Genomic DNA, 27,304 nt, shown 5'->3' with positions numbered 1-27,304 from the left:
TATATCTGAGTACCTTCAGATAGATCCATAACTTCAGACAGTATTACTTAAAAAGGAGTTCAATTAACATCAGAGACATCACATTATGACCGCATTTGAGAGCTAGATAATTATTTCTGTGCTCATTGTTTTACCAAGTATTTTGTGTTTTTATTAAATTGTCTTCAAGGTGTCAACGGAAATACTGTGAAAGCATGTAAAGAGGAAAATGGATAGGGAAAAAACCACTTCCGTTCAAAAAGGGGTAGGTGGACACTAGATACATTACATTTAGTAAAGAAAAAGATTGATTTTCACAGAATTTTAAGGTGCTATATGGAACGAAGCTGCATTACAAATTAATTTTTAATTTTCTTTTAAATATTATTACAGAACTCATTCAAAAATGTATTCCATGTCATCAGAGTTAAGGGAATGAGTTAGAGGGAGGCAGATGGACGATCCTGCTGACTCATCTACAATTTTTCATTCTGTTAGAAAGAGTGAAAACGGATCTTGTGAGGAATAGATGGTTGTTGAGTGGTCGTAGTGAGGAATGATAAAGTAAGTAATTAGATTAGCTTAAATTGGATTCAATCTCAGAGTGGAAGTTTTATAAAAGTACTCAGCGAGGTAATGCAGGGCTCTGATGAATATATTAATTTATCAGCCTTGTGCAGTGTTACTTTCGCACGAAAAGAAAGTACGTAGCAGAATTTCGCTTCCAACTCTATCGGATCTGATTGCCATTAAACCAAGATCACACACTGTTAGGGCTGTATGATGACTGGTTTACAACGGCCACGTTGTGTTTAAGCAATTCACACACAAACGTCTCGTATTCTTTCGAATCAGGATGACAATATGTCATCCCCAAATACAAATTATACAGGAGAGTTCAACATATCTTTAGCTGTCGTTTGGTTCTTTGTGGAATTTTATTAAACGTACATCATTTACGTGCTCCACAGCTACCAATAGTATTTGTCTTTCTGTATCAAACTCGATAACTCGCAAAAAGAGTTAAATATTTAATTTATTCTATTTACTATAGAAGAACGACTAGGGCTATTTTAGGCTGGCCAGTCACATACCGGCCTTCCTAAATCATCTTTGCAATTTCGGCCAGTGCATCACATTCTGACTTTATTTGAGAGCTAGATTTAACGGGGGTTCAAATAATGACATCATTCTTTAGTATGAGTTTTTTTTTCTTTTTTGTAAATGGAAAAGGGCTTAGTCAAAGATCACTGCTTCTGATTGAGAGCCATTGATGAAACTCTGAACCTGAAAGCGTGTGAGAGCAAATGATCCTCTCTAGAACTCTCTCATGTCCGTCAATTCCTCGGTCTGGCTGGCACCCAGTGGAATGCTGGAAGATGCGTCCTGGAGAGGGATTACGTAGTGTTTACTTCCCATTTTGACTTGCTCATGATTTCCCTTAGAGGGCGGGGGGGTGGGGTGATGAATTGAGAAATGTAGGATTGTTTGAAAATAATCAGTTTCCAAATTTCAAATAAAAGTATTGAGCTCATAGGGGATCATATTTGCCCAGTTCCTCTTAGATGAAATACGTGTTCATTGCTTCCAGCCGTAAAAAAAAACTTAAAAACAGTTAAAAGAGGATGTGTATATCGTTCAGAATGCCTTGTAGAAACAAGGCACGCCATCGAGAAGCTGAACCGCATTGCAAGGCTGGATTCGCTAAACAATGCTCGGTGGCAGGAAATGTACAGATCCTTGTTCTCTGGAATGGTGGTACTGAAAGAAGGTTACCTTATCTTATTGAGGCCAGGAGTTGCGCCCTACACTCTAACCACTGCGAGCCATATACCCTCTTCTGATAAACAACATCAAAGCTGAATTTGAGAGAATGGAGGCGCTTGATATGGTAACTTGAGTGAATGAATCTACCGTCTGGTGTGCATGCACTCTTGTGTTTCCAAGTCAGATTGCACAGTGAGGGTCTGTGTTGATCTAACAAAACTGAATAATGCAGTGAGGTGGTAGAAGTTTATTCTTCCCTCTGTTGAGAACACGTTGAGTATGCTGGGTGGAGTTAAATTCTTCACTAAAGTATATACAAACTTAGGGTTCTGCAGATCGGTTTAGCCAGTGAGTCACAGGAGCTCACAAACTTTATCACGCCGTGTGGACGCTATATGCCATGAAGGTACTCCCTTTTGGCAGTTCACCAGACCCCAAACTCTTTCAGGTGAGAGTGAAGCTAAAAATTGAGGGTCTCGAAGGGGTAATCTGCCACGTGGACCTACCTGTAGATATGGTGATCAGAATTTACACATAGGAATAACAACAGATCATCAGTGACTCAGCCGGGCAATAGCCCGGCTGAAACTTTCTCCACGTTAGTGATAGTACTTGTAGACCGTCCTCGTGAAAAGTACAGGTCACAAGGAATCCCTGAGCTATTCAAAACAAACGTCACAAGGCAATAACAACAATTAACGAATCTCGATAATCCGTAATTAACCACTTTAGGTGCTTAGAAAACCTTGCAGCCCAGTGCTCTCCGGCTCCACGCAAAGGCCCGGCGAGCGCATTACAAGCACAAACATACTCTTTTATTTATCTCTTTGTACACACACACACACACACACACACACACACACACACACACACACACACACACACACACACACACACATTTGTAACAACATATGAATACTTTTGAGTTTGATTAGTTTAACGGCCTTTAGGGACAGCAATGCTGAAACACAAACGAAAAATAAAATGAGTAATTTTGTTTACATTCCATTTTGAGCAATCCACAAATGAATAACAGAACGCTGGTCGCTGACTTTTGATCCAGCAATTTTTTTACGCCGCACTATAATCAAAGACTTTTCATGAGAAATTTTAATTAGTTTAATAATGTTTCAAGAGTTCTTGAGTGACCATAGGACTTTGAGAACAGAAGCAGAATTAGGAAATTTAACTCATCCATTCTGCTCCACCGTTCAATCCAGGTTGTTATTTTTCAATCCCATTCTCCCGTCTTCTACTCGCAACCTTTAAATGCCTTACCAGTCAAGAACCCGTCAATCTCTGCCTTCAATACTGTACATCCAAAAACTTGGCCCCGTAGCCTTCTCTGCCAGCGAATTCCACAGATTCAGCACCCTCTGCAGGAAGAAATTCTTCCTAATTCCAAGGAATAATCCTTCAATGTACATCTGTAACCTTTGATCCCAGGCTCTGCTACAAAAGGAAACACGTCTCCACGTCTCCTCTCCATGGGCTTCTCAGTATATGGCATATTTCACTTAGATCACTCACGCCGTACCCATCCCTACCCACCCCTCATATGAAGAGCGTTTGATGACTCTGGGCTACATTGACTAGAATTCAGAAGAATGAGGGGTAACGTTATTGAAACCTCTCAGATAGTTAAAGGTCTTGATAGAATGGATATGGACAGGATGTATCCAATGCTGGGAGAGTCTGCAATGAGAGGGCACAGCCTCAGAATAGAGGGGCTTCCTTTTAGAATGGGGATGAGCAGAATTTTCTACAGCCAGAGAGTGGTGAATTTGGGTAAATATTGACCACAAACGAGATCTTTATGTATATTTATGGTACAGGTTGATAGACTTTTAATTTTTGAAGGGATGCGGAGAGGATGCAGAAGATTGGAGCTCAAGGGAAAATTGAATGGTCCTTAATGAAATGCAGCTCAGTTCAATGGGCCAAATGGCCTAATTCAACACCTATGTCTCATGGTTTTATGATCTTATGAACTCCATCCACTACAGACACAGTGATATCCAACGCCCCTCGCTGTTAATCCTTTTAGCTTTGGGAATATTTTCGTGAAGCTCCTTTCCAGGCCCAGGACATATTTCCTTCTATACCGAACAAAATAGTTCACAATATTGCAAATGTGGACTGACCAACACCTTATAAGGCGTCAGCAGTGAATTTATTTTCAACAGGTTACTTAGGTAATTTAAAATTTTAGGTAAGGCATCATAATCACAAAATGAAGGGGCGAAACTTGGATAGCAAATAGAAAGAATTGGAAAGGTATTATCATCGATGTGAAGAAATGTTTTAAAGCTATTGCCGCCAAGAATTAACAGTATTTCTCAAGCAGAAGGATATGGTGCACACCATTTATAAATTGTCTGATGATAAGCCACATGAGTTCAATTTGAGAGGCAGACTGGCTTACACAGCATGCAATTCATGTTCAATCCCTGTAAAATAACCTCTTGAAATTCCATAAACTCCGAACATCCGGTGAACACCCCGCACCATGTTTTAAGTCACAGATCACGTGCAAATATAGCTGAAAGGAATTTCCATTAAAAAAGCGAGTTATTTTCAGGCAAATTTGTGTGATTTCGAAATTATGGGCGCCACGGTAGCATAACGGTTAGCGCGACACTATCACACTTGGGGGTGTTCCGGATTTCGGGTTTCAATTCAAGCCTCCCCGTATAATTTCTCCCCATGAGCCGCGCGAGCTTCCTTCCGGTGCTCCGGTTTACTCGGACAGTCTGAAGACGTACCGGTTAGTAGTTTAATCCGTCGTTGTAAATTCTCCTGTGATTAGACTGGATTTAAGTAAGTGGGTTGCTGGCTCGTTGCTCATTGCACTGGAAGGCTCTGTTCTGTGCTGAATCTTTCAGCAAATGAGTGAAACACAGAACAAGGTTAAACAATGTTGCCTGTCTCAGTATATCCTTCTTCTACCTTTAAAATGGTGCAAAAGATATTCACTGAGAAAATAGGCTTTACACCAACAAATTGACTAATATTTATAAATCAATCCTATGCAACAGGGGAGGGGACACACTTAAAATATTGAAAGCAGAAATGCTGCGTAATCCACACTTGGTAACAAGCAAGACAAGGGAAATATGAGCAGGTAAATTAACAATCTGTCTGATGTTATTCCATTTCACATTGATTTTGATTTCATATCATCTAACTCGATGAGTCTTCTGTAAACTGTTGCTGTCGTGTGAACATATATTTCCAGGATTATGTCCCTTAAATTAAACTTCTGGTGATTTTCGTCTCTGTCTAACTGCTGATGCAAAAATACTGGTCAACATGAATATGGACTACTCTGTCAATGTTAATAATTATACACAATTCAAAAATACTGGTCAAGGATAATATGACCTACCCCGTCAATGTTAACAACCCTTAGTTTTAAATATTCTTTGTAAGATATTAATTCAGTTTTTGTTGAGTTCTATTCTTACCGCTGTGAATTTTAGCCTAATATTGTGGGTACCAGAATTGCGATTCCTCAGATCAATTCAGGAGGAACGCTTCAAGAGTGGGAGTTTGCTTAAAAGATGCATCCAGAGCGTGAAAATATCCAGGCAAACAATCATCGTTCAAATGGACACTTTGAAAGGGAGTACTTAACTTATGGAAGATAGGTGTGCAAAATTATCTGATAACAGGCTTGGAAAAGCAGTACCAACAACGGTAAACTCATGTAAGCTTTCCTGCGATGTTTAAGCAACGATTTAAATGAATTTTCCATCATGATCGGATGCAAACGGGGAAGAAAATTGAGCAGTCAGTAGAAAGGCTGGGGCGCTCTGCAATGGCAAAGTCAATTGTTCGAAGGAAACATCCCTGATCACTCGGCTTGGGATTTCTGGCATGCGTTGGCAACGCACGTATATTAACGCTACCTAGAACAGAAGGGGTAGAGGAATAACACTCATAATTAAACTTTGTACAACAGACAGATAAAACTTCTAAAGATGTGTTTTTTTTCATCAATGAAAACAGGATTCAACACTCCAGGCGAGCACGTGCAATTCTGATAAGAAGAACACACCACTAAAATGAAATTGAAACACAAAACAGAAAAATGAAGTAATTATCACTTTAGAAGGAAAAAAAAAACACTTAACCAATGGAAGAATATGACCGTCCTTGGAGACATTCTGAGGATCTGAACAGGTTAGATGTCATCAAGGAAGTGTCGAATGTTTGGCACAGATTTGGAGACCTCTTCTCAGAACAAAGTGGTTTTTCGTGGCAATACATGACCAGCTGGTCAACACAAAAACAAAAAATCAAAAATACAGAATAAAAACCACCGACAAAAGTAAGACGATTAATGCAGAAAGGCCAACAGAAACCAGAAACAATCCAACTCATTACAGGACCTTGCAGCAGTTGAAGTCAATCCGATTACTTAGACAGGCACAATTAAGTGGTAAACATCTTTACCAAAATCTTGTTTTAAATTTCAATCTCAGTGGTGGAGCCATACCTTGTGATAAAATGCGTGTCTGGTTGAAGAGCAAACAGAACCTACTTAATAGATATAGCCAGTTCAAACACACACAATATAAGAAATCAATGAGTGAAAATTGACAATAGACAACAAACAATAGGTGCAGGAGTAGGCCATTCGGCCCTTCGAGCCAGCACCACCATTCACTGTGATCATGGCTGATCATCCACTGTCAGTATCCAGTTCCTGCCTTATCCCGATAACCTTTGGTTCCATTATCTTTCAGAGCTCTATCCATCTTTTTTTGAACGCATCCAGAAACTTGGCCTCCACAGCCTTCTGGAGCAGAGCATTCCATATATCCACCACTTTCTGGGTGAAAATGTTTTTCCTCAACTCCGTTCTAAATGGCCTACCCCTAATTCTTAAACTGTGGCCTCTGGTTCCGGACTCACCCATCAGCGGGAACATGCTTCCTGCCTGCAGTGTGTCCAATCTCTTAATAATCTTATATGTTTCAATAAGATCCCCTCTGAACCTTCTAAATTCCAGAGTATACAAGTCCAGTCGCTCCAATCTTTCGACATCTGACAGTCCCGCCATCCCGGGAATTAACCTTGCGAACCTACGCTGCACTCCCTCAATAGCAAGAATGTCCTTCCTTAAATTTGGAGACCGAAACTGCACACAGTACTCCAGGTGGGGCTTCACCAGGGCCCTGTAAAGCTGCAGAAGGACCTCTTTGCTCTTATACTCAATTCCCCTTGTTATGAAGGCCAGCATGCCATTAGCTTTCTTCACTGCCTGCTGTACTTGCATGCTTGCTTTCAGTGAGTGATGTACAGGAACACCTAGATCTCGTTGTGCTTCCCCTTTTCCTAACTTGACTCCATTTAGATAGTAATCTGCCTTCCCGTTCTTACCACCAAAGTGGATAACCTCACATTTATCAACATTAAACTGCATCTGCCATGCATATCAAAATCACCTGAAATTAAAAGAGAAAATTGGAAGACTATGGAACATAAATAGTGTATACCTTGTCCAAATAGTGATATCTACAACTGATATCATCCCAAAGTCATAACACAACAGCATTAAACAATTAGGTCTACAAAGCAGTATTTATAGAAATCTCCAGAAAGCCACAATACTAAACACAAGTCTGAATTTTGCTAGCAGTTGAGAAATTACTCTGTTTGGCTTTACTCACTCGAAATAATAATTAAAAAAATACTTTGCCTGAGTTTGGCGATTATAAATTTGAAACACTGGGGCACCTGAACGAAGGTAGGTACTGAGCCCTGGACGATAGAATACGAGGACATGCAAGATGAGTGTTAAGAGTATATTCAGAAATGAGTGCTTTCATATGAAGATGTTACTGTTCCAGAAATCTAGATCTGGGGACCTGCCTTCATAAAGTGTCTTCATAATTCAGAAAATTTAGGGTGACTGTCACTAAGAATATGCGATTATTGTTCGGCATTCCTGGCTATTGTGTTGGGAAAGCAATCCAATTGAACAGTTTCAAACAGAGTGTTGCAGTCCGAGCAGGTTCAGAAGAAATGTCTGCCTATGTGCTTCTTTGTGCACTCCTGGGCGAGAGGACGTTACTGTGGGAGTATATATGCGTGCCCATGTGGATGACTAATCCTAAGAATTCTGCGTGACTGGTTATGATTTGTGTATGCGACCCGTTTATCTGAAATCCACACGCTCATTGACCCACTTGCCATTTAGTGAAACAAAACACGGATTTTGCAATTGTAATTGTCATCCATCCTTTCAACTTTCTGTGCCTTTGTTCCTCCAGATTTTATCCCACTCTTTCAGGCCCAGAGCTAAAAGTATACCTCGGCTGATTTACAGTGTCCCCAACCCCCAATGTTCGTCTCTTTTCCACGGCGAACAATGCCAAACCTTACCTCTGGTATTTAGTGTTTTTCTTCTCTTTTGTACTCCTTTTGGTAACCTAACTTTTTTGTGTATTTAACATTGTTAACATTTAACATTTGCTTTCTCATATAATCTGAAGTCCTCAAAATCAGAACGTATTTAAAATTATTCTTTTTGCTACGCTCCATCAAGATATGGTAACGATTTTAAAACTATATCTAAATAAACCTTCATGCTACATGTATTGAACCTACTGTGCGATATTGTGTGTTTGTGTGTGTGTGTGTGTGTGTGTGTGTGTGTGTGTGTGTGTGTGTGTGTGTGTGTGTCTGTGTGTGTGTGGTTGTGCTTTCCTTTGTTCTGACTTGATGGAAATGTAAATCACTTGTCGAAAGAGGTACTCCTTTGGGTAACCTAACTTTTTTGTGTATTTAACATTGTTAACATTCAACATATGTTTTGTCATATTATCTGAAGTGCTCAAAATCAGAACGTATTTTAAATAATTTTGCTATGTTCCATCAATATATGGTAACGATTTTAAAAGTATATCTAAATAAACGTTCGTGCCGCATGTATAGAACCTATTATGCAACATTGTGTTTATGTGTGGTTGTGTTTTCCTTTGTTCTGACTAGATTGAAATGTAAATTATAGTATTTATCAAAAGAGGCACATATTTGCACGTGAAACGCGATTTCTAATCCTCAAATGCGGACTATCTACCTTTGCAATGACAAATGCACCCAGTACAGATATATTTGCTAACAGAGTCAACATACACAGCAAAGTAACTGCACTCACGGTTGGCTGGTGACATCATGGAAACTCTATGCGGTCAGAAGTTTCACCGCCTCAGGCGAGTAAGTTGCAGATGCCCACATTATCGCGTTTAACGCTTAAGTGAAAAGTAAGAAAGTTAATTTAATTAAATTAATTGTAAAGTTATTTCTGAAAAGTATGTGTTTCTTAGCTCACGATATGTTTTTCAAAAACAACAAATGTTTATCAGCCATTTTTTTACATCAGGTCAATACCTGTTTAAAAAGATCTAGTATTTTTCTCAGAACATAGAATAATTGCATTTTGTGATCTTAAGCAGGATAAAATGTATAAGCAAAAATATTGCGCTGAAAGGAACTCAGCACTTTCGGGAACATCTATGGAAATGAATCAACCGTCAACGCTTCAGCCGGAGACCTTTCTTCAGAACTCGAATAGACAAAATCCAGTCCAGTTGGAAAAATTGTCGATAATTTCCAGATAAAACAGTTGCCTCTCGGAATTTAGGTGATATCACTTAAGGTTATGATAGGATATTGAGAAGGACAAATTGCCTTGTACGTATCTATGCACAAATCCTAAAAAATGCTAGACAAGTATTGTTTATATATGCATAGTATTTTCTGTCCATTTAAATCCTCAGAACGCGGAGTGGTGAACTAAAAGTGTTTTTACCGTGTTGTCATGTATTTACTAACAGGAGTAGAAATCTGGAGCGTGGATAGAAGTTTTGTAATATTTCACTTTAAATACGGAAGATATCTTCGCAATCTCAGTTAAAACAAAGGAGATATTGATATTGTGGACACTGACATTTTATCATGGTGCATTTATTTAATACAGCATTGTCAAAGCGTATCAGAATTATTCCACAGAAGAATGGATTAACAAAATAAGGATTGAAGATTTTTTTTCGGTTGCAGGTTGAAATGGTTCGAGCGTGAATACTCGAGAGATGGGATTCAGAATAAAAAGGTATTCATATTATACTAATAGGCTAATTGGCGACCATTTGGAGTTTTTTTTTCTAGGACCACGAAGTTTCATTATATTTATAAATGATAAATGCAAAGAAGCAAGGTAGTAAATGAGCTGGTTAGTATCTGGTGAGTGTGGACAGAAGCAAATGCCTGAGGTTTTGCAAATTTAGGGTTTACACCAACTCAGGAAGCAACTGTGGAAAATGCCAGGTTAAGATATTTTCGGGTTATCGCGTGGTGAAAGCTTCCCAGCCGACTTTTTCTCTCCAACGAAGGTGCCGAACTAATCGGTTATTTCCAAAACCTTCTGCATTTACTTTTCTTCTGTGTTTTTCAACTTGTGTCGATTATGTGGTGAGTCCAACCCACCAGAACTCATTAGTAAGCTTGGTAAGATATCAGAACAATATTATCTGTAGCAACTTTCCGTATTCGAGATCATTGAATATTTGGAAAGTTCCATGAAAAGAGGCCATATACGTTATAAGAGTTTACCATTATAGATGGTATTAAGGGCGTTGGGATGTATAAATGACCCGCACATTAAAACGAAGTAGTAACTTGAGACAATTTCTGATCTTAATCAGATTGACAAAACGTTTCTTCTTAAAGTATTGAAATCATTTATAAAGTTTCAAGAATGGAAATAAAATTAATTAAATAATAGAAAATAAAATCGTTAACAATTATTTCGAACCCAACAGTTACAAAAGCGGAAAGGAGAAGACGTGGGATGAAGTTTAGAAGGTTTAATTTCGATGTTCCTCACTATCTAATTTCCTGGCTAGATAATGAAGTGCAGATGAAGAGTCTCTGCTCCAGCCGTCGACTCTCTTTTTCCCTCCCATGATGCTGCCCAGCACGCTAAGTTCCGCCAACGCTTATTGTGTTGCTCCATGTTCCAGCGTCGGAACTCTCTTGTCTCCATTTTATTGCCAAATGAGTTGTTCTTGGAAAGTACTGTCCTACCATTTACTTAATGTTTTGTATTCAGCCAACACCCATTGGTTGCAGTTGTCAAATTATCTTGATATTCGCGTGAATTCAAACGATGTGCTTATTATTTTACAACAGCAGATTTTTTACAAACATTTTCAAAGGTCAGCAAATTCGTCATATTTATCTTGTATGCAAGCATTTAAAGCAGGGTTCATAATCAAAATACTTTGGTTCACAAATAAAAACAATCGCTTTTCCAGTATAGAAACTCACGAAGGTGGTTACTTATTTTCTATCTTCCTTCAAATTTTGACCATTTCCATAGAGCTAGCATTCCAAATTCTTCGTCTTTCAGCAAATATCAAAATAGGTAACTGAATAGCTTTCTGAACATTGCTGATGAAAAATGATTTTCAGTTTTCTGATACGGAGACTGAAAGATAATGCATGCTATATCAAATGCCCGCAATTTTTATATTCAGGAGCATTGCTTCTTTGGAGATATGAGGGAGAAATAAATTGCCAAAAGGAAATTGCACCTTGGATACGCACAGTATTCCGGAGGTTCACTGGAGTTCACAAGTGAACAGTAGAGAATCAAGTAGAACAGAGATTATCTGGAAGTAGCTGAAAAACAAAGAGAGAAATAAGGAAGGAAGTGATTAGCAGAATGCAAAAATGAAGGTGGAGGCAAAAGAGAAAATCTAGATTCAAGAAACCATTGCACTATTTACTTTGCCTTCAAATATCAACCCGATGTTATTTAGTGATTAAATAATATGAGTGAGTCACAAAACTGAATTGTATTTGGTTTACTTCAAACAATACTGTGAAGCATACAAGTTGAGCAATGGAATTCTACAGAAACGTTCAAGTATAGGTATAAGTTGATTTTACGTATTTGCGATGCATTGGTTGATTTGAAGCCGCATGTGCCTTTGTGTTGGATCTTACAAAATAAATCACATAATTAACTTCGATTTAAATGATAAATATTTCTATTTCAAAGCTTCTCCCTTGATCGGATTAACTGGGACCTAACCCAATATGAACAGCAAACATAAAAACGTGTTGTGACTGCGTACGGTCTGTATAAATAAAATACATGGCTTTCATAATATTGTGAATCTGAATGGAAATTAAGAAAATAACTTTTTTAATGATCGCTATGTAATGATCCACCGACTAAATGCTTGGCAGGTGTTATTGCCTCATTATGACGAACAGAAGCGAAGTAAATGAATTCCGAATTAATTCTCTCTGTCATCCAGGTACCCGATATGGCTATTCACACAATACCCACTCAGATATGAAGATATCCCTTCAGTGATACTATGCTGGAGGTCGAATCATGGAAGTGTGTTGTATGGTTATGCTTGGGGTAGATTTTTGCAGCAGTACCTATGAAGTAGCTGAAAGCACAATGTAACTCAGACTGGAAAAAACACATTTTAGATGAGAGGGGATATAATTCACAAAAGATGAAGGTGAACGTAATACACAAAACACAATATTAGAATAACATGTACTGCTGCACTCGTTCAGAAAATATCTTCAGGCGATCTTACTTTGGGTAAGAAAATCGACTTGTATCATGACACAATGTTCATCGGTAGGCTCATTGATTCTATCCCCCACCCCCCGCCCTTCCTTCAACTATAAGCATAATTCTTTGATAGGAGGTGAGAAATCAGACAATTTCTTGAGATGAAACGGTTTCTTTGTTTTTTTTTAATTGTTGAATTAGGAGCAGAAGTACTGCAGAAAGCGAAGCAAATAACATGTTAATTCTGTAGAATCTTAGAACTTTGCTAAACAGAAGGAAGCCATTCTGGCTGCATTAAATATTTATTTGCAAAATATTTGCAATAAACATTTTGAATTTCCTCTGGAATCTGCCTTCAACATTTGGCGGAAATACAAATGGCTCCTCAGTTTGAAGTGACGCATATTTGATTTAAAAAATACTTCTCATTGTGAAAACAAACATTTTAAATGTGAATCCTATGATATTTTACGAAATTTCACTAATTACAAAGCTTGCGAATCTACATGTCTAAAAAAAAAAACAGGTTTCACCCGTTCACCCATTTTACCCTTCTGCCACACTCAAAATTATCTTTGCTTTACTTTCAGGGTCTGTGTTTGACGATGGTTGATGATTTCACTGAAACTTAGCTTTAAACTCAAAATTAAAGAAAATGGGAAAATCTAAACCTGCTCAAGCGTCACAAAAAATATAGCCAGATATTTTCTCGAACGTTGCAAGAGTACCTCGTCTTCAGGTTATTCACATAATGACCGAAATTAGTGCAGAGCAGGAAGACACTGAGACTCAACTAAAAAGGTCCACCTTTCAACCTTCTAGGTAAGGCGTGCCAGCTTTTTGATCGAACTTTATTTCCCACTTTTTTTTTTACAATTAAACACCCAGGCTGAATCTACAACCCACATAAATAGCAGGTCAATTTGACGGTAGGCGATCCATAAAATTATCATTTGCAACATTAGTATCTCAAAGCGTCGACTGCTTTGATCTTAGCATTCAACTGCACCCTCAAACAGATTGCATTAACGTTCACATGATAGGCTGAATGTTAAAATGAGCACGACCATTGTTCTGTACACGACAGATGAACCGTAGCACGTAATTTCAGCCCGAATGGAAAATCAGAAAAAGAAAGCTTATTTTAAACGACAAACATTGCGGTTACAGCCTGCCGCTGGAAATCAATGAGATACAGATACAAGTGACAACTTTCTTACAGACTCGAGCGCCTCTGCAGCCGCAGGATGATGAACTAATGGTCAATATGATTTACTTTCACAGATCACAAGTTATAAGATTAACAAGCTGGCCACGGCAACTCTGCACCTTCTCAGTATCAAAGATACATCTGCATTTATTCAGAAACAGGAATGTGCAACGTACGCAGATGTACGTACTTTAAAGAAGACGAGAAGCTGACAATCGAAGCAAACCTCCGCAACGAAAGCTATGACTAAATATAGGTCCAATATATTGTTAGTTTGATTTAAACGTAGTTGGGTTTAGGAGACACAATGGTGAATTTTGAAGTGTCCTTTACACCTTCCTTGAGCCGACCGTTAGGCGGAAGTGCCTCCAACCAAAGAATAATTGACTGCTTTTAGTGTTGAAAATGCGAACAAAAATGCCAGCCTACTCAGAGAGAAGAGCAACACTTTGTTTCGCCCATTTACATTGTTACAAATGTGAACGTTATCGCCGTTGTCATGGTGTCTAAATTACGCGACGTTCTCTTCACTTAACTTATCTCGTAATGATGACAACATTATTTGCTGTCATGTCAGCAACTAATTCAGATTTTGAAGTAATTTCTTTGCAGTTAATTAAGGAGCTATACTTTTCAAATATATCGGAACCATTTTATTTCAATAGGTTTTAAATGGTACATTTAATGTCAGAGAAATGTATACAATATACATCCTGAAATTCTATTTCTTCACAAACATTCACTAAAACAGAGGAATGCCCCAAAGAATAACTGACAGTTAAATGTTAAAAACCCAAAGCCCGCCCCCCAGCTCATTCCTCCCACGCATAAGCATTAGCAAAGCAAAGACCACCCCCACACACCAGCAAAAGAGCATCTGCATCCACAACCGAGCACTCAAGCTTGCAGCAAAGCATCAAGAAAGGCAGACTTGACTCCCAAAAAGTACTCATTCACCCGGTTTTCCACAGCCACAGCTCTTTCTCTCCTCCTAATAAGGGAAAAAATTGATGTCCCCGTTTCACAGTGAGAGGGGAGACATAACAAAACAACTCGTCGATTCATTGTGTCAAAATTCCATTACTTCACTCTTTTCCGAGCTCTGTGCCCAAAGAACCCGGGTCTCTGGGCACACAGCCAGCAGTCAATTCGCTGCTTTCCATCTTCCGTGTACTCCCATCAGGATGTGGCACCGGCCTCGAATTAACTCGTCTCCAAATTAACCCTTTTCCATGCCGCGTCCTTGCAATATCTAAAAGCGGACGCTCCTTAGGCCCTGAGACAAAGTTCCATTTCCGCAGAGGACCGAAGTCCACGTGTAACTCCAGTTCAGGGTCCCCTGAAAAGAAGGAAAAAAAGGGTAGAAGTAGCGCTCTTTCCGAAGATTCAGACAAAGCAGTCACCGTTAGTGCGGTTTTGCTACTAACTGCACTACGGTAGCACAAACTGAAGAACAAAATCGAGAAAACCAAAATGTGAGAAACATGCACTGTCCTTGAATAATCGGCACATGCTGTAATGGAGCGGGAAAATTCAAGTGGCATCCCTGGTTCCATTATTACAAATAAATTGCCCACGTGTTCTTAAAATAAAATCAAGGACCACGATTCCTAATCTAGGAATGGAAAGCGAAGGTAAGTTGTTCATAACCATCATGTTAAAAATAAATAGCCTTTATTTACCTGCTGACCAATAGTAAGTCAATAGCACGCGTAGGAAATGCGTTCCCTCGGTGAAGTCTGCCTAACATTGTGATTAACTGCCATCAGTACAGAAAATAAATTCATATCCACAGACACAATAGTCGCATTAAATTTATTAACCACATAAAATATCTAATAAAGTGGCCACTGAGTGTATTGTTGTATGTTCGTGCTCTTTCAGAGATACTCTTTTGCACACCATTGTTCTAACATGTGTTTACTGTCTCCTTCCTGTCATCTTGAACCAGTCGAGTCACTCTCCTCTGATCTCTCTCATTATCAATAAGTTTTCGCTTACAGACTGTCACTCACTTGATGTTTTTTCGGATTTATTTTTGGCACCATTTTTTTTAATCTTTAGAGACTGTTTCCAGCCGATCAACAGTTTCTGAGATATCAATTAACCTCCTCTGGCACCACAATAATTCCAAGTCAAAATGACTAAAATCGTATTTCTTTCCCCATTCTAATGTTTGGTCAGAACAACAACTGTACTTTTTTGGCCATGCCTGTATGTTTTTATGCATTGCTTTGCTGCTACATATATGCCTGACTAGATATTTGCATTAACCTTATAAAATAGCCAATCAGTAAATGTCTAATCATTCGAACGATGCCGGCAACAGAATAACATGCAGTTTTGGCTTTGAGGCAAAATTAGGGGCTGCTCAATATGACTGCTGCAGTGAGATGTTGGAGTTGGTTCAGAAGGGAAGGGATTTTACCTTCCACGAAGATGAAGATTTGAAAGAACATATCTGGAACTTTAACTGTACAGGTTACCAGGAAAACAACATACGTACATTCCAGCTGGAGCAAAAGTAGGGCACTTGGCAAATCGAACATATTTTGCCATTCAATAAAACTGTGACTGATCTGACGGTAACATCAAATCTCCAACCCGCCCACTCACCGTAACTTTCGACTCTTGCTTCTTGAGCAGATTTTATTGCGTACCTTAAAATACCACAAAAATATGGCTTTGAATGTTTTGTTTCAGGATGATGGATCCTAAGACTAGAAACACTGAGAGTAATTTATTTTTCCTCACATGGGCTTATAAGCCTTTTATAGCTACACACTGTAGAGCCCTCAAGATCAAATAGACATCAACCGATCTCACTATGCCTTTTCTAAACTTCAGCGGTTGCAAATATAGCTGACCAAACATTAGAATGGGGAAAGAAATACGATTTTAGTCATTTTGACTTGGAATGATTGTGGTGCCAGAGGAGGTTAATTGATATCAACATGCCTTAACTGACTACTCGCCCATCTACAGATCCTTCTTATATACCATCACGCAGAACAGATTCCAGTGTATTTGAACCATTCCTCAAAATAAATTTCAGCAGACAAAGTAAACTTAATATCAAAGTACGTTTCTGTCACCATTTATTACGCCGAGACTCATTTTCTTGCGGGCATTCACGACACAACAAAGAAATACAATCAAATCAATGAAAAATTGCATAAAAAGACTAACGAACAACCAATGTGCAAAAGAAGACAACTTATGCAAATACAAAATATTGTAACAATCATAAATAATTAGCTAAGGAAATATTCTAAGAACATGAGTTGGAAGGTAATTGAAAGCAAGTCCACCCTTTGTTGAATCAGTTAAGTTGAGAAGAGTGAAATTATCCACGTTGTTTGAGAAGCCTGATGGTTGAAGGTAATTATTGTTCCTTGTAGTCTGGGACCTAAAGCCTGGGACCTAAAGCTGCTGTATTTCCTTCCTGATAAGAGAGCAAAATACTGTGAACTACGACAGAAATACTGTGCTCGGTCCACCAGAGTTAAAATCCCGGGTCTATTCATCTACAGTCTTACCTCCCTTCTTTATATTTATTTTCCAGAGACTTATATTACAGCTCGGCATTTAGCACCATCATCCCCGCAAAACCAAACAGTAAACTCCAAAAACTGGCCCATAAGACGTCTTTGTGCAATTGCATCTTGGATTTCCTCACTTGTAAACGCTAGCATTAGGGTTAGTTCGGATGACAAAAACATCTCCTCTACAGTGTCCATCAGCACTGGAGCACCGCAGAGATGCGAAACAGCCCTCTGCTCCCACTCGCTTTACGGCTATATATGTGTAGCTAAGTACGCCCCAACACCATATACAAGTTTGCTGACGACACCACTGTTGGAGGCTTTATCAAAAGTGATGATGAATCAGAATACAGGAGGGATATTGAAAACTTGGCTGAGTGATGTAATAACAACAATCTCTCACTCAATGTCAATACGACCAAGAAATTGATTTTAAACATCAGGAAAGGGAAACTGGAGGTCCAGAGACAGTAATCAATGGAGGATCAGAGCTGGATAGGGTCAGTTACTTTGAGGTCCTCGGTTTCACTGTCTCAAAGGATCTGCCCTGGACTCATTACATAAATATTATAACGAAGAAAGCACGCCAGCGACTCTACTTCCTAAAGAGGTTCGGCATGTCATCGAAAACCTTGGCAAACATCTGTAGCTGTTTGGTGGAATGTCTGCTGACTGGCTGTATTCCAACCTGGTAAGGAAAAGCCTGAAGCGGATTTCAGCAGAAAATCCTGCAAAAGTGGTGGATTGGGTCCGGTACATCAAAGTAAAACAATCCTGACCATTGAGTACATCTACATGAAACTTTGCCACAGAAAAGCAGCATCCATCAGCAAAGATCCTCACCACCCTGGCCATGCTGTCTGCTCACTGCTGCCATCATGATGAAAGTACAGATGTCTCAGGACTCATACAACCAGGTTCAAGAACAGTTAGTACCCCTCAACCATTAGGCTCTTTAACAAAGGGGATATCTACACTTATTTAAGGGCTCTGCTAGATTGTTGTTTCATATTCGTTATTTATTGCTACTTATTTAGATCTGCATTTGCACAGTTTGTTTACAGTCTGCTTTCCAGATATCGCATCTGGACCTTTAGTAACTTTATTGACACAGGTTCCTAGTAGCCTTCTACGAATCAAGCATCAGGATATACACGTGTCATGGCCCTGGAATCTTTAGTATTCATATTCATATAACATGCACGACGTGGTGGTTAACACAGCAGCAATTAGCAAAAATATATTAAAAACCAACAAATTCAAGATGATAATTATCGAACATTTCACGAGAAAAAGAAACAGAAACAATCGAACAAATTACAGGATCTTGCAGCAGTTTAACTCAATCTGATTACTTGCACATGCACAATAAAATAGCAAACACTATTCACGAAAATCTTCCTTTAAAATACAACATGGTGAAATAAATCATATCTCACTGTAAGCACAAGCTTGGTCCAGTTTTAGAGTCAGAATCACACGAATGATATTATGACTGATCCGTTATTACAGATAATATATCCTTCGAAGATTTATCTGACTGTTGTGTAAATTGAGATTCAGATGTTGGAGATGTGTGCTTGAGGAAAGAGCAAGGAGACTTCAGAAGAAACAGAGGCTCTGTTGACTAGACCTTCACACTGTGTAATATCATAGAAAAATTTGTAGAGTTGCAAAGACAAAAGCATTAGAGATAGGACAATCTGTAATAACTGTGCGGATAGATTACAGGATGAGTAACCGAGGACAACTTCCTCAATAGAAATAGCCATTCCAAGCATGCACAACATACAGAAGCCAATAAGTGAAAAAGACCAGAAATATGTTACATTAAAAAAGGAAATTGAAAGACTATGGAATATAAACCGGATATACTGTCTGAATAGCAATATCTACAACTGGTATCATCCCATGGTCATTATACAGTATCATCAAAAATAGAATTATACAGGAAAATTTAGGTTAGAATATGAGGGCACTCAGTCCTCGTTTATTGTCATTTAGAAATGCATGCATTAAAAATGATACAATGTTCCTCCAGTTTGATATCACAGAAATACAGTACAGACCAAGACTAAAAGTGACAAAAAACACATAATTATAACATATTGTTACAACAGTACAAAGCAATACCGTAATACGATAAGAGCAGACCATGGGCACAGTAAAAAAAAAGTCTCAAAGTCCCGATAGCCCCAACATCTCACGCCGACGGTAGAAGGGAGAAAATCTCCTTGCCATGAGCCTCTAGCGCCGCAAACTTGCCGATGCAGCATCCTGGAAGCACCCGACTACAGTCCAATTCTGAGTCTGTCCGAAAACTTCGAGCCTCCGACCAGTCCTCCGACACCGAGCACCGAGCACTAGCTCTGCCGAGCGCTTCGACCCCGCCCCAGCCACCGAGCAACAAGCAGAGCCGAGGATTCGGGGCCTTCCCCTCCCGAGATTTCGGATCACACATTTGCGGTGGCAGCGAAACAGGCATTTCAGAAGTTTCATCAGATGTTCCTCCGTGCTCTCACGTCTGCCTCCATCAAATCAGAATTGTGCACGGTATGCTACTTGACAAATAACAGATATTCATCACCGGAATTGCCGCGCTCTCAGCGTCGCGCAGCCATCATCTCCTCCTCAACTTTTAAAATCTTTATGAAATTTATGTAGATCTTCAGAAAACACAATACTGAACATCACTGGGATCGTCCGGATTTTCCTAACATTTGAGAACTGAGTATTTCGCTACAGCCATACCTCAGGTTTCACCAGCTTGATGAGAAAAATATAATAAAAGGTAATAATGATAATAATAATAATAATATATCAGCTATAACAATCGAGAACATGAAAAGAAGAGTCCTAGAAAGTGATTACATAGGTTATGGGAACAGCTTAGTGATGGAACATGTGAAATTCGGCGCAGTTTATCTCTCTGGTTCAGAAGCTTGATTGCTGAGCGGTGATAACTTTTCCTGAATCTGCTGGTATGAGTCCAGGGTCTCCTGTACTTTTTTTTTTTCTGAGAGTAGTATCGAGAAGAAAGCATGACCCGGCCGGTGGGGGTCCTTGATGATGGATGTTGCTGTTAGCGATATCTCTGCATGTAGATGGCCTCACTGCTGAGGAGGACTTTATCTGTGTTGGACTGGACCGTATCCACCACATTTTAAAGTTATTCCATTCTAGGGCACAGGCGTTTCAAGCTAAGCTGCACTGCACATCTACAACAGTTAGTTAAAGTAATAGGTGTCATACTATTTCTTCACACATTCATATAGAAGTAGATGCGCTTTCATGATATCATCGTAATTAGGACAGGTCCTCTGAAATGATAACATTGAGTGACTAGAATTAGCTAACTCTCTCTAGCTCTGATTCCCCGACGAGCACTGGCTCAAGGAAATCCGATTTCTTCCTCCTGAAGTGAATATTCTGCTCGTTCCTCTTGCTGTCATTGAATAACTGTGGCACCACGCAGTCAGATTTTCAATCCACATATTATTTACTAATTGGTCTCCAGCTCTAGTTCGGCCCACGACAGTGGTGTCCTCAGAAAACTTAAATATGCTTTGGATCTGTGCTTAGCCACACAGTTATAGGTGTAAATCGATCAGAGCAGGATAGTGATTAGCTTTGTGGTGCACTTCCGCTGATGGTGCTTGTGGAGGAGATGTTGTTGACGGTCTGTAATCACTGCGGTCTACAAGTGAGGAAATCGCTGAATCTATTGCTCACGGGGGCATTGAAGCTAAAACATAGTAACACAGAAACAATGCTGTGCCGAACATGTACTTACGTGGATTACCTATAGCCCTCTAATCTTCTAAGCTCCATGTATCTATCCAGGAGCGTCCTATTGTATCCCCCTCCACCACTGCCCATTCCATGCACTCACCACTCTCTGCGTTAAAAACATACACCTGACATCTCGTCTGTAACTACTTCCAAGCATCATAAAATTGTGTTCTCTTGTGCTCGCCATTTCAGCCCTGGGAGAGAAAAATAAAAAACCTTTGACTATCTACACGATCAATGCATCTCATCATCTTATTCACCTCTTTCAGGTGACCTCTCAGCCTCCGTCGCTCCAAGGAAAAAAGGCCAAATCCACTCAACCTGTTCTTATAAGGCATGTTCCTCAATCCTGGCAACATTCTTGTAAATTTCCTCTGCACCGTTTCGATAGTTCCCAAATCCTTCCTGTAGTGAGGCGACTAGAGCTGAGCACAGAACTCCAACTGAGGTCTGACAAGGGTACTATAAATTTGTAACATTCCATCTCGGCTCTTAAACTCAATGCCACGGTTGATGGAAATCAATGCACCGCATGCGTTCTTAACCGCAGAATCAATCTGCGAAGCAGCTTTGAGTATTCTATGGACACGGACCCCTTGATTGCGTTGAGAATCCACACTGCCAGGAGTCCTACCTTTAATACTATATGTATGACCTAGCAAAATGAACCACCTCACACTTATCTAGGCTGAACTCCATCTGCCACTTCTAAGCCGAGTTTTGCATCCTATCGATGTTCCGCTGTAACCTCTGACAGCCCTCTACACTATCCACAACACCCCCAACCTTCGTGTCATGAAGTCTTCATGAATTCCTCAGTTAGGCTAAACGAGATTAGAGAGAATATATCTCTCTCATATTAAATCATGGATGGCAGCTATGATTTGCTGGATCTATTCCAGTGTTCGACAGCGCTGTACCTCAGCCGTGGACACCAGTATTCCTACGATTCGTTAGATCATGAGCTGAATCCTAATTCACGCTCTGTCAGAACGAGATTTCAAATAAGATTGTCTTCAGTTTTTCCAGCCTTTTAGATTATATGGCCTAAATTATATCAGTAGTTTTCTGGAGAATTTTAGAAAACAACCGAATAGGGACAAAGTAAAGCTGATTGATACCGATGTGAGTTGCGGACGAAAAAGAAAGCAGAATCTGAGATTCTGATTGGACCAGCCATGATCGTGAGCGAAGAGTTTAGTCTGATTAAACATGGAGGTTATTTGTGAGTATGCAGAGGGAAGATCATAGTGATTTCGCAGAGTGATGCTAATCCCTTCCTTACCTGTATCCACCCATTAATCTCCAACTCTAACTCAAAGGCAAAAGCAGAATTACTGGATCCAAGACTAGACTGATGACATCTGCTGTCTCCAGGCACAAGAATTTCCGTGACTGTTTTCGATATTTCAGAGAGATGTTTCCCAGAATAGCTGATTCCAAAATTAAGGAAGGCATTTTCTGTTGGTCCGCATATCAAACAGGTCATCAATGGCTGTCCATTCGAAGGATGTCTAGTCGGACCGGAGAAAATGCCATGGAGGGCATTCAAGGATGTCGTAGAAAAAATTTATTAGCAACTACGGAGCATCAAACTACGTGCAGCTTCTTGACAATATAATTCAAACATTCAAAACCATGAAGTGTAGCATATCAGTAAGAATTTCTGCATTCCCATTTAGACTTCTTCTATGCAGATCTTGGTGCTGTTCATAATGAGCATGGTGAACGGATTGAAAAGGAAATTGCCGTCAAGAATAAGTGGTATCAAGGCAGCTGGAATCCATCAATACTACCGGATTATGGTTGGGCACTTATTCAAGAAGCCTCAGGCATTGAATACATTTGAAAATCTTCACAAAGTACTTTAGCTTAATTGAATTATTGCCAGGCGTCATTACCAATATACAACTAAACGCATTATGTTCAACAGAAGTTTATGCCTTTTTTCTCCTATTTTCTTCCTGATACAGGTAATGTATTATTATTCTTGTATTCAACTTCAAGCAGGCTATCTCATCCACATCTGAAGAGGCAACACTTTCGAAAAACTTTGCTACCCAGTGGTTCCATCCATCCACGACACACATATTTTGGACAAAGTCTTCCCCGGCCCTTGGCTCCAGCTGCCTTTCAGCTCTGCTCTAATGGTCCTAATTATCTCTCCCCTTTATTTTTTAGATTCCAGAACTGGTAGGCTATGTCTTCCTGCTTATCACCCTCTAGAATTTGTACCTAGCCTGACCTCCCCACCCCTCCTTTCACGTCAGCTGACTCAGCAGTTGAAAGTTGTTCCAAATGGCAGAGGCATATTGCGGATAATTTACACCTATGGAGGATCAGGACCCTTACGGATTATGATAGAACAAGAAACGGAATAAAATTACATATTCAAGGAATATTAATCGGCCTAATAGAATAGATAACAAAAAAAAGACGAATGGTCCAACTTGCTGGACTATTGAATATGGAATGCACGGAATATCCAGCAAATCAGGTTAGCATTTATAGGCAGATCAACAGAATTAACACTTCAATTTCCCTTCTTTTCTCAGAACTGTGTATCTGGACTTCTAAACCCACATTCATGAATTAAAAATCCATGCAATTAAATTAACATCGAAAGAAATGAGCACATTCTTGTGCTTTCCTTTCCTATTTTATCTGTCCACTTGAAAGGCCAGCTCCCTTATTCAAGTCCGACGAAGTTTCATATCCTCTCAAGACAGATATATTTTCACTTCCTGTTTATAATTCACCAATGCGAATATTTGCATGCGAGCTTCTGCAAGTTCTCTATAAAAATATGTTCCGAATAGAATTTTAAATCATCTGTCAGTTTACCAAGAGAGCATTTGTACCTTGTGTTTACGGGAACTAATACGCTACCTGAGAGTAGAATTTCACTCGTGCTGGTGAGATCATGGAAAATCTGTGGTCAAAGGTTTCTTTTCTGTAAAACCTACATGTTCCAGAGAGCTCGTGTTATCACACTTGACTTTTAAGCGTAGGTCCATAAGTTTAATTTAAGCAACATATTTGATATCTCGCTTCTGTCAGCGAGATGTTTCGAAAATATGCTGCAACGTCTATACTTCCTGTTTCTGTGCTATGTTCACACTGGAAATAAATATACGAAACATTTGTTAAAAACAGTAAAATAGCTGATATTTATGTGTGAGTCATTCTCTAAGAGCATTGAATGGAGAACCAATTACTTGCAGATTAAATGATATTGTAAACAGATCTTAGGGGAAAAACTTTCTCCTGTCTAATTACTTAAATGAGGGACCGCAGCTAGTAGAGATTCAGTTTAATTTCACATCGTGTTTGCGACAGGCAGCTTCGCCGAAGATCACGTTCCTGTGCTGTACTCGTCCATTGTTATATTAAAAACAGCGTCAAATGAACAGGAACAGGTGGACAACATTACATGAAGTTCCAATGTCGAGAGCTGCATTTTCTAAAGCTTTCAACGATACTTTTAAAGACTCGAATGAAAGGAGAAGTAAAGTCATCTCGCTTTGTATTTGGCTCATATCGTTAGATCATTAATTGTAACGCAGAGTAATTAATGGAAAACAGCATTAAAGATGTTTGCAATCCAAAATTAAGCAGAAGACATCGAGAACCTTCTTAGAAAGGGGGAAATACAAATCATTTCTCTTCATGAACTAGTAAAAAATTACCAACTTGAATTGTTCACACTATTTCTCTCGGCAGATGCTGCGTGGCTTGCTGAGTGTTTCCTTGGTCTGTCAGTTGTAGCAAACAGTAGCTTTAATTTTGCGTTCAACTAACTCCAATTGAGCTCCCTATTAGCCATTAAAGAATAATGAACATGCAATTGAAATATTTATCCAAAAAGAACTTTGTTGAAAACATTTCGGAATAAGTTTGCAATGAAAGCAGAGGCATTTAAAGGTGCGATATTATAAATGATTATCTCGTCCGGGGCATAACATTTTCCACAAATTAGAAAGCTAGATTTGCAGTCAATGCTTTGGCCTAACCAGAGCTATGCTTAGCATTTAAAAACATCTTGATTTTTCTGAGATTGTCATGTATTCAAGCATTTGAAATAAAATAAAATAAATTAAATGCTAAAAAATATAAGAACAAAAGGTTTATGCCAAGGCGGAAATGCCAAGCACGAGAAGGCACATTTTTAAAGTACTTCGAAGTCGGTCAGAGGTACGTTTTTTACACAGGGAGTGGTGAGTGTGTGGAATGGGCACCCGGTTTTCTTTCTTTCTAATGTGTCTTATACTTTCCTGTGCTTTTCCGCCCCAGTTAACAAATTTATGCTGGTGAAAATACAGCATAGAGATGTAGGGCTTATCTCTGAAGCATTTGAGATTAAAAATGCATCGGCAGTCTTATTCAATTGTTACCTAAGAGCTACCAGGACAATCCCAACCGTACCCAAACGAGGGGAATTTTTATCAGCCAACTTGTTTTTAAGTGCTCAGTAATCGGTCCAAGTGACTGCTCCATTCTCACACACCATGAAGAATCGACCAATAGAAAATAGAGAATGGATCATGGGGAAGTAATTACAGTACATTCATCATTAGGATTTATCCGTCTAGAAAAAGGAGTATCTAAAGATCAAGGCAGAAATCTCGACGGAAAACTTACCTCCTAGAAATCGTGTTTTCTGCCGCAGACACTTTTTTTTTTGTATTCGGCATTACAAATTACCTGTAACGTAAACCTAAGTTATCTGTTATTAGACTAGTCACTTAAAATTCATCCAGATGCACAGTAGGATAAGGTTCACAATGTCCATTTCCTCTAACTCCTCAACAAACAGACATCAATTACATCCCGTGAGATCCAACAGACAAAATATGTTTTACCAGTGAACACCTTTACGTTCCAAACAGCTACATAATTTCAGATCTAAGAGGACAGGAGATAAAATTTAAGAATGCTGTCAAACTTCTGTGAAAGCAGCATAATATCCCCATTGCTTCGTGGCAATTCGGAAATATAACTGCTCAAAATGTCGAGGCGTTTGACATGGTAATAAGAATCTTAACTCCGTTCGTAGCAAGCCCATGGGAGCTCAGTATAGTTTCATCGCCAACCAAGTTGCTTTTGAGATATTCAATGCTGTCATTTTATAAATGAATAACAATTTATGCCCTATCAGGTTAGACACATGGGTGCGTGCTTACCCATTTTTTGCTAACGTGTTATTTTTTTTTTGCTCGATGAACTATCCTATTGCCTCCCCTTTACTTTGTGGAAATGTAGGAGATATTTAAAATAGCAGCATTTCCCGCAACGCAACTGCTCGTGCTTATTGGATTTAAAATGGAGCCCCGGAACTGCAATCAATCATCTGAGGCTTCCTCGATGCGTCCTTTATAGATTTTATCGCAGTCCCTCTTGAATCTCTGTCATTATTAAACTGAATAACTTGCTGTTTGAACTCTAAGCTCTCTCTTTATGTGATCAACATCCAATACCCTAAATCTATTTCTATCGCAGACAGTATTTGCTGCTGCTTTTCGCTGTGGTCACAGCAGCGAGTGAGGAACCTGGGGCATACTTTGAAAAAAAAACCACAGCCTGAAATCTGTCACTGAAATAAATTTGTGAAGTTTTCACATTATATGTTTTTGTTTCATGAAACTTAAGCATTAAAATTACATGAAAATTGCTGAAGTAATAGGCATCAATACTCAGAATCCAACATCATACATTGTGCCGGATCCGTGACGACGTCCGAGGGAACATACTTGTCGTTCTAACCAGTTTCGTTCATAATTTCCTTTTTGTTTTGCTATTCAAACGTTAAGCAGTAGTTCATTAGTCGAACCGTTATAACCAAACCCTAAAATAAATTATCAAGAGAAACAAATTTTCATTTATGTAACACCGTCCCTACGCGTCGCGGCTTAAAGCCTTTTGGACGTATGGCGCAATTGCTTTTGTAGAGAAACGAGCAGGGTACTATTTGACCAAAGGTAGATGATTGAAATGGAGCAAAGCTGTAAATATAAATTGGAGTGAATAAACGTTGTTATTTTTTTTGTCCGTATATATTATTGGACATTTTTCCAACTCCTAAGCGGATTTTCCATCCTTACCATCAAAATGCGCAGAGTACGGATTTGAATATATATCTCAATAAAGATTTGGATAATTCCTGAATTCAGCGAGAGGGCAAAATTTCCAGCATAATCACGAAAGCACTGGGTAGGCCATATAAAAAGACATAGAATGGCAAGAGTTCTTAATTTCCTCCCAACCCAGGCAGAGTTTAAATCTAAACCACATTATTCTGACTTGCGGAGGCGTCATCCTACGTCATGTTAACATGATCAAACAATTTCCTCACGAAGACCTTTTCCTCCAGAAAACTCTTTAAATTACCACTTGCCTTGC

The 27,304-nt window shown here is 39.2% G+C and overlaps 1 long non-coding RNA gene across 1 annotated transcript; it reads left to right on the top strand.

Annotated features, from left to right (window-relative positions):
• The first annotated feature begins 8,873 nt into the window (after nt 1-8,873).
• LOC140210247 (uncharacterized) lies at nt 8,874-11,896 on the top strand. Its single transcript, XR_011889186.1, has 3 exons — nt 8,874-8,973; nt 9,817-9,868; nt 10,578-11,896. It is a non-coding gene; the product is annotated as an uncharacterized lncRNA (long non-coding RNA).
• Nucleotides 11,897-27,304: the final 15,408 nt, after the last annotated feature.

This window comes from Mobula birostris, chromosome 15 (assembly GCF_030028105.1).
Source record: "Mobula birostris isolate sMobBir1 chromosome 15, sMobBir1.hap1, whole genome shotgun sequence".
Taxonomy (NCBI): domain Eukaryota; kingdom Metazoa; phylum Chordata; class Chondrichthyes; order Myliobatiformes; family Myliobatidae; genus Mobula; species Mobula birostris.
The sequence above is the reverse complement of the archived record's forward strand: the minus strand, read 5'-3'. Positions and strand labels throughout refer to the sequence as shown.